This window comes from Acipenser ruthenus, chromosome 1 (assembly GCF_902713425.1).
Source record: "Acipenser ruthenus chromosome 1, fAciRut3.2 maternal haplotype, whole genome shotgun sequence".
Taxonomy (NCBI): Eukaryota; Metazoa; Chordata; class Actinopteri; order Acipenseriformes; family Acipenseridae; genus Acipenser; species Acipenser ruthenus.
In genome coordinates, this window is record NC_081189.1 from 28374104 (window position 1) to 28387408 (window position 13305).

The window sequence follows — 13305 nt, forward strand, 5'->3', positions numbered from 1 at the left end:
TTTAATTGAAAATGAAGGGAGTTGGGGGGTGTTTGATTGTTCTATTGTATGTAAGGCTCTGTGATCTCGGGGAGTAGCCCTAATATTAACAGAGCATAGGTTATAGACTTGCTGATGACATGCTTTAGCAACTTAAGCATGTTGTTAACTAGGTATGCACTTTATGGTGTTCAGTTTTGGTCTATGAACTTTTCCAGCATCCATGCTGGAATCCATGTGTGGTTTAGTCATTCAGACAACTGTCCACTGGTTATTCTGTCAGAGCATGTTTGAACATCTGAACCCACCAGCCTGGTGTAGGTCCTTTAGGGCCCTTTGGTTCCAACAGCAACCCACTGTTCTTTTACCCCACTGGTCTGCAGCATCATGTGAAGTGAGTCCTGCCTTCAATTATACACATTCAAACTCAGCTGCTGATCACACTTTTTGCACACACACATGGTGGTGTCTCCTCGGTCAACAACATCTGAATTTAGTGACCACTGAATTCCACCCTTTTCTGAAGGTCACATGGTCACACATGGTAGCACGCACAGCCCAGCGGTGCTATGTGCACATAACTGCAATAATTTACATAGAAGACATTCCCCAACTCTATATTTCTTTAAGTTTTAAGCTGTGTGTGGAGTGCAATTATTCTGTCTTTGACTGCCTCCAAATTGATTTAGTTGTATTTGTAATGAGTGAGCTTTAGTTCTATGCTGTTCTGAACCATTTCCATTTCTTTCTTTTTTTGTTTCTTTAGTGGTTACATTTTGAAGCACAAAAGGCCAAAGATAGGACATCCTTCTGTTCTGAACCTTGAGGAGAACTGCTTGAAGCTACATAATTGGAAGGACATGCTGCATCAGGAAGACAGTTCACTGTTACTGTAACCTAGTGTAATATTTTGTTTAATATTTCTATAAATATTTAAAAGATGTACACATGTGTAATACAAATGTACAATGTAAAGTAGTATCATTTAGGAGCTGTTGAACCCCGGTCAGTAGACTGGGGACACTGTTCTGTGTGATCTGTACATTGATCTGTGTATCTGTGCACCAATTAAGCTTAATCTAGACATTACATTTGAGCATACATTGTTGCTGCTTAAATATTGTATAATTTACTTGTATAATTCTATGCAAATATTGCTTTTATTGTTTATAGGAATTCATTTGTATGTGTATGAGTGTGTATAAAGGTACACATTTTGTTTTAAATATGTTAATTTGCATATCACACCTGTGGTAGTATGAAATGTTACTATTTTACTTTGAAACACGCTATGCGTGATATTTAAGATGAGCAGATATGAAGAATAAGCACGTTAATCTTTGTGACTCTGTGGCTGTAGCTCTTGCTGTTTTTTTTCCCTTTTCGTTTCTTTTGGCTCTGATGCTGTAACCTTTTTATCAATGTTATTTTACTGTATGACAGCCCATAGTGCGCTCACACTCAAACTAAAACTCAACTGCCAAATGTTTTGATATGTGAAGATATCTTTGAGCTTGCTCATTCCTTTTGTCAGATGTACAACTTGTTTTCATGACTAATCACACAAAAACACTTTTCCAAAATCCATTTTAGTTTTAGTTACAACCAATTCAGTTAAAATTTGGCACTTGATTGCAGTAAATAATGTACTATGGCAAAAAAAAAATGGGTAGGCTTCATTTTTTTTTTTTCTCTGTTTCAAATAAGCTACTCTGACAAGCGCACTAAGGGTTAAGCACTAGGTGGCTTTACTAGACCAGCACAATATAAGATACATATACTTCAAGTGACAACAAGGACAGTGGGCCTCAATTTAGCTCAAGCAGTGGATTAAAATCCACAACCAAATTGTATGACACTAATTTGAAGCTGACCTCAACTGCCAAATATACATGTGATTGTGTCAGGGGTCGGAATGGCTTCCTGCCGCTGCTAAGTTGTTGTCTGTCTGTCTGTCTGTCACTAATGTCAGCATTTCCCCTCCCAAGTTTGACATTTTTAATTCTCTATCAAACACAGCTGTATGTTTTTTTCTTCTTTGTTCTTTTCTCTTGTACTGTCTGCTGGCTCTACACAGTGTAGTCGTTTTCTCCTGAAGTCACATTGGCCAAAGGAGAGCTCCGTGGCTGGCAACTATTTTATTGTTCATTTAAAAAAAAAAAAAATCTATGTTTTGTATTTTTTGTGATATTTATATTTTTGTATCATAAGAATTGTTTTTGTTTGTTGTTTTTTTTTTTTTCTTTAAGTATTGGTCATATGCCAGTTTATAACAAAAATGCAGGGATTTCTACTTCTATTGAAAAAACACTATTACAGTTATGTTTTTACTTTGTAATGGAATTTTATCTGTATAAAGTGCTTACTAATGTTAAATAGGAAAGAGAGTATATAACATTTACATTAAGGACTCAATGTAGCTATTAGAGTGAGGATGTAAAAGGAAAAAAAATATTCAAACTGGGTCTTACTGACTGCCATTTTTTTGGCAGGGGTGGGTTTGTGTCATTTCAGTTACAAAGATAAATGTATGCCATATAAATTATTTATATGAATTTATTTTTGTAGTGTACATAGTAGTTGTCAAGTCTTTTGACAGAAGTATATTTTTAAAGAGTTTATATGTATTGATACCATTATGTTGGAACATAACAGAGAAATAGATAAAGTGCACACTTTCATTGTTAACTTGCTCTCAGACAAAAGTGGTTCTTAGCAGTATTAAAAGAGAGTGCATATTCATAAAGATGCCAGTTCTTTTTGGGGGGTTTATGAAAGTAGCCATGAAAGTGGAAATTGTACAAGCTCTCTAAATAATAATAATGTTCAAACACTGATAGAATTCTAACATAAAAAATATTATAACTTATTTGTGTCTTTGTTTATAACTCAAATAAAAAATGAAACTTAAAGGAAATATGTAAACTGCTGTGCAATGTTGTTTGTACATATGGATTTGTTTTGTTTGTTTGGTCACCTTGACTTGAAATGATGATTATTATTTTTTTTTTTTTTTTTAAAGGACATTCTACTCATGTTGCCGCATTTAGGGACACTGACAGACACAGAACTGCATAGATTGAATTATCCAGTGCAATACCTGATTGAAGTCTCTCAACACATCCACTGGTAGCATTGTATTTAATGGTTACATTTCTATTTCAGGGAACCAGGGTTATGATAATAACCTAATTTCTTATTTTTGTAGGCACATACAAAAATAAGACATTTAACTATTAACCTCCTAGCTCAACAGAATATTAGGCTAATTATGCCTTTCTGACTTCCTCATAATATTAGTGGAATTGGGGATCCAGTATGGATAAACCTTTGTACAGTTGCTGAGATATGTACACTATTGTTTCCTATTGATTTTCAAGGAGATTTGTTAAAAATAAGTACTGTACTGTTGCTCATGCTCACCAGCTTTTGAAAGGCGCAGTGCAGATGATGTTGTTGTCCGTATGAATGCAGATACCAGACATAATGTTAGTAATGACTAGTTTAGGTTAGGTATTTTGGCAATCTCCAGAGTCTCCCCTAATGTTATTTTTTTTATTTTTTTTGTGGGAAAAAAAAATCTGCAGGTTTTGAATTGTCTTAACGTTTTTAACTTGTGCTACTCCCTTGATTTCTGCCCATGGATTTGGCCTCAAACACAGACATCCCAACTCCAGTCAAATCAGATGGCTATTTTGTGAAGTGTAAATAGAGTTGATGGCACTTTAGTTATTCAACATGTAGTGCACTATGCAGTTTTAACAGTGTCAGACTGAATTCCTTATCACTAAATGTTGCTTAGGAAATGCTCAAACGCCTCTGCTTGAAGTTCTATTCCACAAGATGTAAAGTGAACAGAAGAGACGATTTGTGCTTTAAATCAGGTTCATGCCTGTCAAAATTATTTTAGACGGTATATTTTTTAAACTATAGATGGAATTACCAGGGATTATGATCAACAATCTGCCAAACAGTTTCAGCACCGGTTTTGCTGTGATTTGTGAAGTAACTTAACCTAACATTACTCCTACTTAGTTTTCAAATATTAACAGGTATTATTTGTGTTTTAAAAAAAAAAAAAAAAAAAAAAAAAAAAAACTTGATCCATGGCCCATTCAATTAGTCTGAATCGTAAGCATTTTTATACACACCTTTTTATAATGACTGATGAATTGTGATTTTGTGCATTTTAAGTGAACGATGTCTAAAACATGCCTGCCTGTAAAACTCTCTTAGTGTACATAACCACTGAGAGAATGATTACTCTGTTGACATGAGCGTAATGGATTATATTTCTACTGCCAATGACTGTAAGATTTACTCATATTTTATTAGAATTCAAAAAAAGATCTGCAAGAAACATTAGACAGAAACGTTCGACAGTCTGTTTCAAAACATTCAGGAATGATAGATATTAAACTTTTGAATTATATACCTTAAAAAAACAGTTAATACAACATGTAATGCATGCATTTTAAGCAAAGTGACTTAAAATGCATTAGAATGTAATTTAAAAAACTGATTTAGACAACAACTGTGCCTTATTTATTACATGGGTGCATCCAAAAGGTTATTTAGTTGTACTAATATATATATATATATATATATATCTATCTATCTATCTATCTATCTATCTATCTATCTATCTATCTATCTATCTATCTATCTATCTATCTATCTATCTATCTATATATATAATCTCTTTCGTAGGTCTTTATTAGCAAGGCTGTGAAAACCAACATCTCTAACCAGGATCTCTGGTGTATTTTTTACACTGTGAAAGTACAGTCGAAGCCCTTTATCCAAGCAACCCTGTTGCATTATTCAGCAGTTTTAAAATGGAAGCACTGATGTCAAGCTGTTTCACTACAAACACTTTAACTGACTGAGGTACCAGTGTTCGTAGTGAAAAAGCTTGACACACAGATGAGCAGAATTTTTAAGTAACAGTGTCATTACTGTAACAATGCTGTCAACCTCAACGTAGAGATGTTACAGAAATGACCATTTTTAAACATTTGAAGTGATTTTTTAGGAGGTGTGTAGCTGATACAAGAATCACACAGCCATATCCTTACAACACAATCACTTATGTGGCTTATAGCAGTACAAGACAATGTACAGCCTGTTAATTATACCACAAAAAGTTTAATTTTCATAAGAAAATACTGCATAGAGACTGGAAGTGGTAACATTTAATTTAGACAACAGCCCTATGTGTTTTAATTCTAAAATAATTCCCAAACACATGTATTCCTTTTCAAAGACATAGTGCAAGACACACATGTATCCAAGTTTACTTTTTAGCACTTTTGAAATCTTAATAAAACCTTTTTCTTACTAATACTTTATAATTTGTAGTTTAAATGGCATATGTTGTCAAACATGACTATTTTATTTGTTCACAAGACTAGGACCAGTGGTGAATACTGTACCAGTTTTGTCACAGGCTTAACATTTTTTTGATTGGAATTTGTAAAGTTTTCTACAGTTTTAAAAAAGCAGTTGTGAGAAAATATATTTTAAAACATTGGTTAGCACTCATTCAGTAGCCTACTGCTATGAAAAATACTACTTCCATTTAACCATTTTGTACAACACTGTTTAATGTTTGCAAGTGTGCGTTGTTATAGGGGTGACCTATTTAAGTAGCAGTTTGCTTCTACTTAGAAGCCAGTTTTTTTTCCATCTTTTGTTTAGACTGTGTGGGAGCCCCATGAGTACATTGTTTCATTTGTTTTGTTTAATCCTTTTTGTTTTATATAATATTTTGACGTCCCACAAAAGCCCAATCATTTCGATTTTTATTAATGTATTTATTTATATATGTATTTATTTAACAGGGTGTTCAGTCTAAACGACTTACAAATAGCAGCTGCTATAAATGAAACTAGTATAAATATCGAACAGATTGTTCATTGAATGATGCCCTAGTAGAAGAAGCTTTTTAATTTTTTTTTTTCATGAAATAAATGAAAAATGAATAACCACCGATCAAATGTAAACTTCAGGACTTAGAATCCTGCTTAAAAAAACAACATTTCCGTTAAGAAAGTGACTGCAGTTGCAGCTTTCAGCCACCAGGTGGATAAAATGGCATTTAAAAAACACCATGTATGTTCTTGGTTAAAACATATTAAATGAAAATAAAACAATTTCAACAGCCTATTTACCCTACCGGCTCAATAAATCATTTTTAACCAATTCTCAAACTGAGACTAATGAAGCAGTCCAAGAAAAAAAAAGTTTGAACCACTAATGGTGCATGAAAATTAAACAGCTGAGATCAGACCATTAGCAAAAACAATGAACTGTGGGAATAAGGGAAAGGTGTTTTTTTTTATTATTGTTTAACTTCAGACTCTAAAGTCCAGCTGTTTGGCAACAATAGGTGCACAAGACCCAGAGGAACATTCTGATGACTTGTTATTAGCCAGAATTGAAACAAAGGTGGAAGCTCTCAATTATTTTGGAATAGTTATGGGCAATGTTTTATGCATTTAAAATACCAATAAAAATGTTTTAGCATAAAATAGACTTACTGTAACATCTGTCATTGTTTCATGTAAGAAAAACGCTTTCTTGACAAATATAGTACCATATTTCACAGCATGAATTATGAGTGACTCTATAATTACAGACAAGGTTAACAAGTATTGTACAGGACATGCTTGTCTCGTTAGTGTATTTCTGTCTGGAAAGAAATATAAAAAACACCAGGGAAGGTCCTATTTTAATCATTGAAATGACAGCAGTATTTTGATCCACTACTAATATCCCCCAGTGCTGTTGAAACTTAATCTAAGCTGTGTTCACACTGGGTGCGTTTAGAGGGTTTGGTCCACACTCGGTGCATTTCAGTACATTTGGTGGAAAGCATGAACAACAAAGCCCACTTGGAAAACGAACCAAGCTGAGTCAGTTTGAAACGGTCCCTCTGTGAATGCAGTTTAACAGTACTTTTCCCTATGCAAGTACAAAACTTAGTAGCAAATCAACAACCTTCAGCATCAAGCTTAGGGGTACATTTTATTTGTGTTGCTAAGTGGCCCTCTTTACTACAATGAAGTGTAACTCTACTTTGTAATATGATTTATAATCAATCTCAGTGGAACAAACGATACCTGGGGCAGGTGTTGCAGCTGATTGGCTAGTTTGATGTTATAAGACACATCAAGGTTTGAATTGTAATTCAACAAAAAATAGTGTTATTGTGATTATAAAATGTACCATTCCATAAGTATTACGCAACAAAAAGCAGTATCACAGAATAGTAGAGAAGGTAAAAAAAATATGTAAAATAGTATATAACTTGTAAATAGTTTTTTTTTAATGGTTTTAACTTTTAATCTTAAATTTCAGAAATAAATCAACTAAAAAAGGATAATAGAAAAAAGGATGCTTATTTCTGGTGTTGAATGAAATGTTTTTAGTTTGTTTTTGTTGCCGCTGTTTTCATTTATTTTTATGTGTATTCTTACTGTTCGTTTTATTTGTAAGCCTTGTACCTGCAGCCATACTAACCATTGAAATCATTCACTGCTTCATTTACTTGTGTTTGACTTCTTTATCAAGGAGGAGAGCTAGAGTTCATCCACCCTTTTTTTTCTCAGTCCATCATATCAGGTTATTTACATCTTTAATACAAGTCGAACTGTTCTCAGATGTATTTCAGTTGAGCACAATCTCACAAAACTCCTACCACTTGTTATGCTATATTTATATTCATATTCCAAAACCATCTTTTTTTAAATGGCAGCTTTGTTTTATTAGAAGAGATATGAGCTGTGCATGATTGTTCATAAACTCATGCACATGTCTGGTACAGCATATGCAAATTGATAAATGTGTGCTTTTTAGCACAATGCAATTTACTTTACCAAGTCATTTTTTTGTATTAGTTTGGGTGTATACCAGAGTTTTCTGAATATTATGCACACACTTTTACAGATTTTAGAAGGAAGCAGGGTATGTACAAGACATGCAGCATACATGTGTACAATAAGTCTCAAGCTGAATTTCTTTCCTGCCACTGTCAGCAAAAGCTAACGTCAGAGTTGAGCTTTTAAAATAGGATTAAACCAAAGATTTTCTAGTGAGACTGTCTGACTATATAATAAATGTACAGTTTATGCTTAATTGATAGATTAAAGTAATGGGTTTTAAGCTTAAGACTGTTGCTAGGATACAAAAGGTGTTGACTGCATTGGGAAAGAAATGGTTATTATGAGGATTTTAAAACAATATTCATTAGAACAGCATTAGCAGAGCTGCCATGATTATCCCTTTATGGTACAAGGGATAACCACAAACAACAATTATGCTAGCTTTCTTATTTTTGCAATGAGGTGCACGAGACAGGGTTTAAAATGTACTGACAGGTTGGATCTGGTCATTCAAATTGTCAGTTTGCTTGTGATACTTGAGTCACTTTCAAATGTACTTTAAGAAGAAGCCGTTTGAACTGCTGTGTACTCTACGGGGTTAAACAAACAACAGCAGTGCAATCGTTAAGAGAACTTGTTAAGTGTTAATCACTTTAATCCATCAGTGTCCCCATGCCCAGCAAATCTGAACTCAAAAACAAAATGCCATACGCATGGTTATGCATCTCCCAGTCTGCTAGTATTAGAGCATTTGTTGCTATTTAGTTTTTCTTAATCTAAAACAACATTTCACTCAGTATCAATCCATTCTGAAAGGAATCTGCACATGTTTAAGACGAGTTTCACATGTTTATTGTTAGGATGACAGAATTGCGCTGCGTTGCTAATGGATTTTGTTTGTATTGTGTTAGTCTGTGCTTATAAAGCCCTCCCTTTCTTTAGCTAGGCTGCTTGTACTGACACATAAATTTTGTAGCACAGGAACACAATGTAATAAACAATATGTGGGAACAAATGCGTCATTAAAAGTGAAAAACAAGTCAAATGGATAAGCACATTTATATGTAATTAGTTCCCCTAATAGTGCCAACAAGGGAAGAGACTCAATGGGCCGAATGGCTTTTTCTTGTTTCCAGACTTTTCATATGTTCTTATGTGCTTTTATATTTTAGAACAAATATTTCCACATCCTCCAACAAGTATGGGAACGGTATCATGAAATGGCAACACACTTCAGTATAAATACAAGTCTATTGTACTTATGCATTCTATTTCATTAAAATAAAATCAATGTTTGTGTTAATGAACTTTATGTTTATGTTTATAATAAATCTGAGAAGCTTTTTCTTCACATTACGATACTTGGTGAGCGATATAATTCAACTGCACAAGACAAACCAGAAAATGATGTAAATCAAATGGACACAGATGTATTAGTATTCAGGGTGGAGCCTTATATGTCTTTGTATTACCCTTCCTTTACATTTGGCAAATGTAAAGTTTTCTTCAAAGCTGCTTTGTTAGTGTTAAGGCAGCCCTTTTTAACTCCCACTACCCTGCTGAATTTTTAACATATACAGTACACTGGTATTGCAGTGGAAGAAATGTTATTATAAGAGTATCACAAGAGAGCTCCCCTCAGTCTACTGCAGTATAACCACTTACACAGCTATTCATTTATTTTACATAAATATTGACCTGAAAAAACTTAGGGTTCAAAGTGTGACTAAGCCATATTGTAAGATAAGATTGTCACTATAAATACATTCAAAGTGTCCAATTCCTATAAGAGAAAGTTGACAAAGACTGACACAAGAGCAATTGGTTAAATGGAAATACAAAAATAAATAAAATAATGTAATAAACAATAAGTGGGAACATATGTGTCATGAAAATTGAAAAACAATTCAAATGGTTTAGCACATTTTTATGTACTGTAAAGCCATAAATATTTGCAAGCCTTTTATTATGTGTTTTTCGTGTGTGAAAAAAAAAAAAAAAACATTTTTTGGCACGAATATCAAATTCCACTGACAATACATACATAAGAACTTAAGAACATAAGAAAGTTTACAAACGAGAGGAGGCCATTCGGCCCATCTTGCTCATTTGGTCGTTAGTAGCTTATTGATCCCAGAATCTCCTCAAGCAGCATCTTGAAGGATCCCAGGGTGTCAGCTTCAACAACATTACTGGGGAGTTGGTTCCAGACTCCCACAATTCTCTGTGTAAAAAAGTGCCTCCTATTTTCTGTTCTAAATGCCCCTTTATCTAATCTCCATTTGTGACCCCTGGTCCTTGTTTCTTTTTTCAGGTCGAAAACGTCCCCTAGGTCAACATTGTTTTGTAAAAAAAGATTAGAACACCTTTTTATGTCCATCAACAGAACTTTGGATATAAGATGGATATAAGACATATAATCACACATATATTTTATGCCGCAGATTGATTCGTGAGATAACTGCAAAAGGTTTTACATTTTCCCCATCCAGTGAATGCTGAGTAGCAGCAGCTCAGATTCAAATACAACCTTTTTGTTTTTATGATAGATATCACATTTAATGATGTTTCACCACAGGTGGTTCTAATTTAAGTTTGCAGAATATTTGCATTTTTGTATGACCAACAATAAACTCCTCTGCATTCTACACATTGAAAATAAAGGACTTTTGAAAAGATAACCGACAGATCTGTGTTGCAGGTGCAGAACTGAATTAACAGAGAAGAATAAACACCACTTCCAACATATATACATTTACAGCTAACTCTGCCTTGTACATTACTGTTAAACTGTTAATGTCTTCACATTACATAGCACTCACATTTCCCAGTCTGTAAACAAAATGGAGGAGTGCTTTATAAGGAAGGCCTTACTGTTCCAGATTGCTCACAGGCCCTAGTTTTTCTTTCAGATGGATTCAAAGCTTTGATGAACTGTTTTGCTATACAATAAAAGGACACTTTGAAAAACATCTCAAGAATTGCTTTTAAGCCTTTTTGAAGGTGCTCGCTGTGAAACTCTAAGCTGTCTAATCAACACTGGTATGTTAAATGAACAAACTCCATAATGCAACGAATGAGTCTTCTGAGAAAAAGTATAAATAAAATGCTCTGAACGCTTGGAAATTACTCGTGGTAATAATGCATGGAGATTTTTTTGTTTCAAATCAGATTTGAGGAACATTATGCAAATTAAAATAAATAGGAAACAGCATATTGTTTGTACAGCTGTGGCCAAAAATGTTGCATCACCCTATATAATCAACTAATTCTAAACTAAACATGCAGATTAATGTTACATTAACATATTGAATTACATACCACTTTGTAGTTTTCCATATACTTAACAAAAAACTGAGGAAAATTTAAAAATTTGACATTTCAAAATCTAACATGAAATACTGTACTACTATTATGGCTTCCGGTAGACTTTTGTAGTTTCTTTGATTACATGATGTTAAATAAAATATCTAAATTATGTTCATATACTTTAAAAAAAAAAAATAAAAAAGATGTCTCAATCCTAAAATGCTATATGATGCAAAACTTTTGGCCATAGCTGTACACTTTGTAAAAGTTTGAGCACTCCTTGCCTTTTCTCTGTTCTTTGTTAGCTAGTGCTAATTTTCATTATTAGGGGGAAGCTATGCTTCATTACTTTAGGCACTGCATTCCCCATGTATGAGAAGCTTCTATGAAAATGAGATGCTGCTAAAGTTGTTCAGCTGTTAAACCAAATTACATCACATAGGGTATGTACACGCATTGACCTGTCATGCAAACTTTAATTAATCACAACTAAATAAGAATAATATTTTGCAGCAGACTACAACAGTTTGAAATCCTGCTGATGTATTTTCTTAAGGTTTCAAAAGCATTTAGTTCATGAGGGTTACATAACTTCTTTGCCTTCACACAATTCCTTGCTTTTGCACTAAATAAAACAACGTCCCCAATCCAACAGCTCAAAACAGCACAAAAGAAAGGCCTTTGACAGCACTGGAATGTGAACCACATTTCAGAAGACAGTGCCTGTTCTCTAATGACACTCTTTATAAACGAGACATCTGTGAGACAACCTCAAATATCTATCGTGAGTCTAGCGTGATTCAACTAGAGCAGGCTTTAACAAAGACTTTTCGAAGAATAACAAAACTCATGTCCCGGAGAGAAGGCTACTCATCTGAAGCACATTAACCCAAAAAACGTACTTATGAGTTTTGCAACACAGAACCTACCGATGTGCTGAATGTGTGGGAAAAGGAGCAGTCGATTTGTTCTGGTGGTTTAGGTATCTGTGTTTGAGAGGCCTGCTACCAACTAGTCACAGAATAGGAAGTGAAAGCTACAGTGGACCTGTGCGTGATGAATTAGTAAATTGAGCAGGTGACAGTCATTTGGTGGGAGGCCAAACAGACACCTGTTCTCTGAAGGCATATGGGAATTTAAGTAACTGGTAGCTACTGAACATCAGGAGAGCTGCAATAGCCTTTCAATTGAGCTTGAGGAATTACTTTAACAAAGTTGTTACACTTCTTAATGCTGAGTCTAGGAGGCTTGTTATCCCTTATGCAAATGCCATTTCAAATTTCAAAGTTCCAGAAACAGTGCCATAGCTAGGGTTGGGTCAAGGGCTCCCCCAACATCTTCAGCAATACATCACATATGTACTGTGTTATGTTTCCAAACCGTAACGTGACCAGGTCCCGTTTTGGATGGGACAGTCCCACTTTTGGAACACTGGTCCCAGTGTCCCCAGAACCTTTTTTGGGACGCTCATTTCGTCCCGTTTTTTTTCCCCAGAGCACTGTCACGCCGGTAACAGAATATTGTATTTTCATGTAGGCTGCTGTGTTATCTCTTAACTTATTACAGTACAATGATATTTGATGTGACTAAAGAAGGTTGAACAACCAGCAAATCTGGAGAATTACTGAACAGTCAACGTTCATATTTGCAACCAATCACAGAGAATTGCGGGCGGGTTTATCCACTGACTGTTGGTAAAACAAACTGGCGGCTCCTTGTCTGAATCATCACTGTCACTGCCTGAAGAGGTTAGACTACTATAGTGCAACAATAACGGTTCATACAGGTAACACTGTATTGTGTTGGAATTATTCTCTTCATCCATGATATTTGTATATCTGCATGCAAACAGCTTTGCTTCTTGTGTAGCTAACGGCGACAATTGCGGATATCAATGCTGTCAGGTCACATTACTGTGCCATGTTTACAACGCAGTGCACTGAAGCTTGTCGTGGTTTGAACACTTTGTGCATCAAAATAGCCCATCACAACAATAGAAGGGGATGTAAAATATGACAAATGTAGTTGTAAACATATTTTCTATTGAAATAAGTCTATATTCACTTTCAGTTCACCACAGGTAACCCTCCAAGAAACGTATGTTAGTGAATAATACAAAATAATTTATGAA

General features: G+C 34.5%; 1 protein-coding gene across 2 annotated transcripts in view; it reads left to right on the plus strand.

Moving 5' to 3' along the window:
* LOC117973031 (protein patched homolog 1-like) overlaps positions 1 to 2896 on the plus strand; it is a 54044-nt gene extending 51148 nt beyond the window's left edge. For both annotated transcript variants that reach the window (XM_059035067.1, XM_034923942.2), the window contains exon 24: positions 746 to 2896. The gene's annotated coding sequence lies outside the window, so the exon portion shown is untranslated. The remainder of the gene's footprint in view (positions 1 to 745) is intronic.
* Positions 2897 to 13305: the final 10409 nt, after the last annotated feature.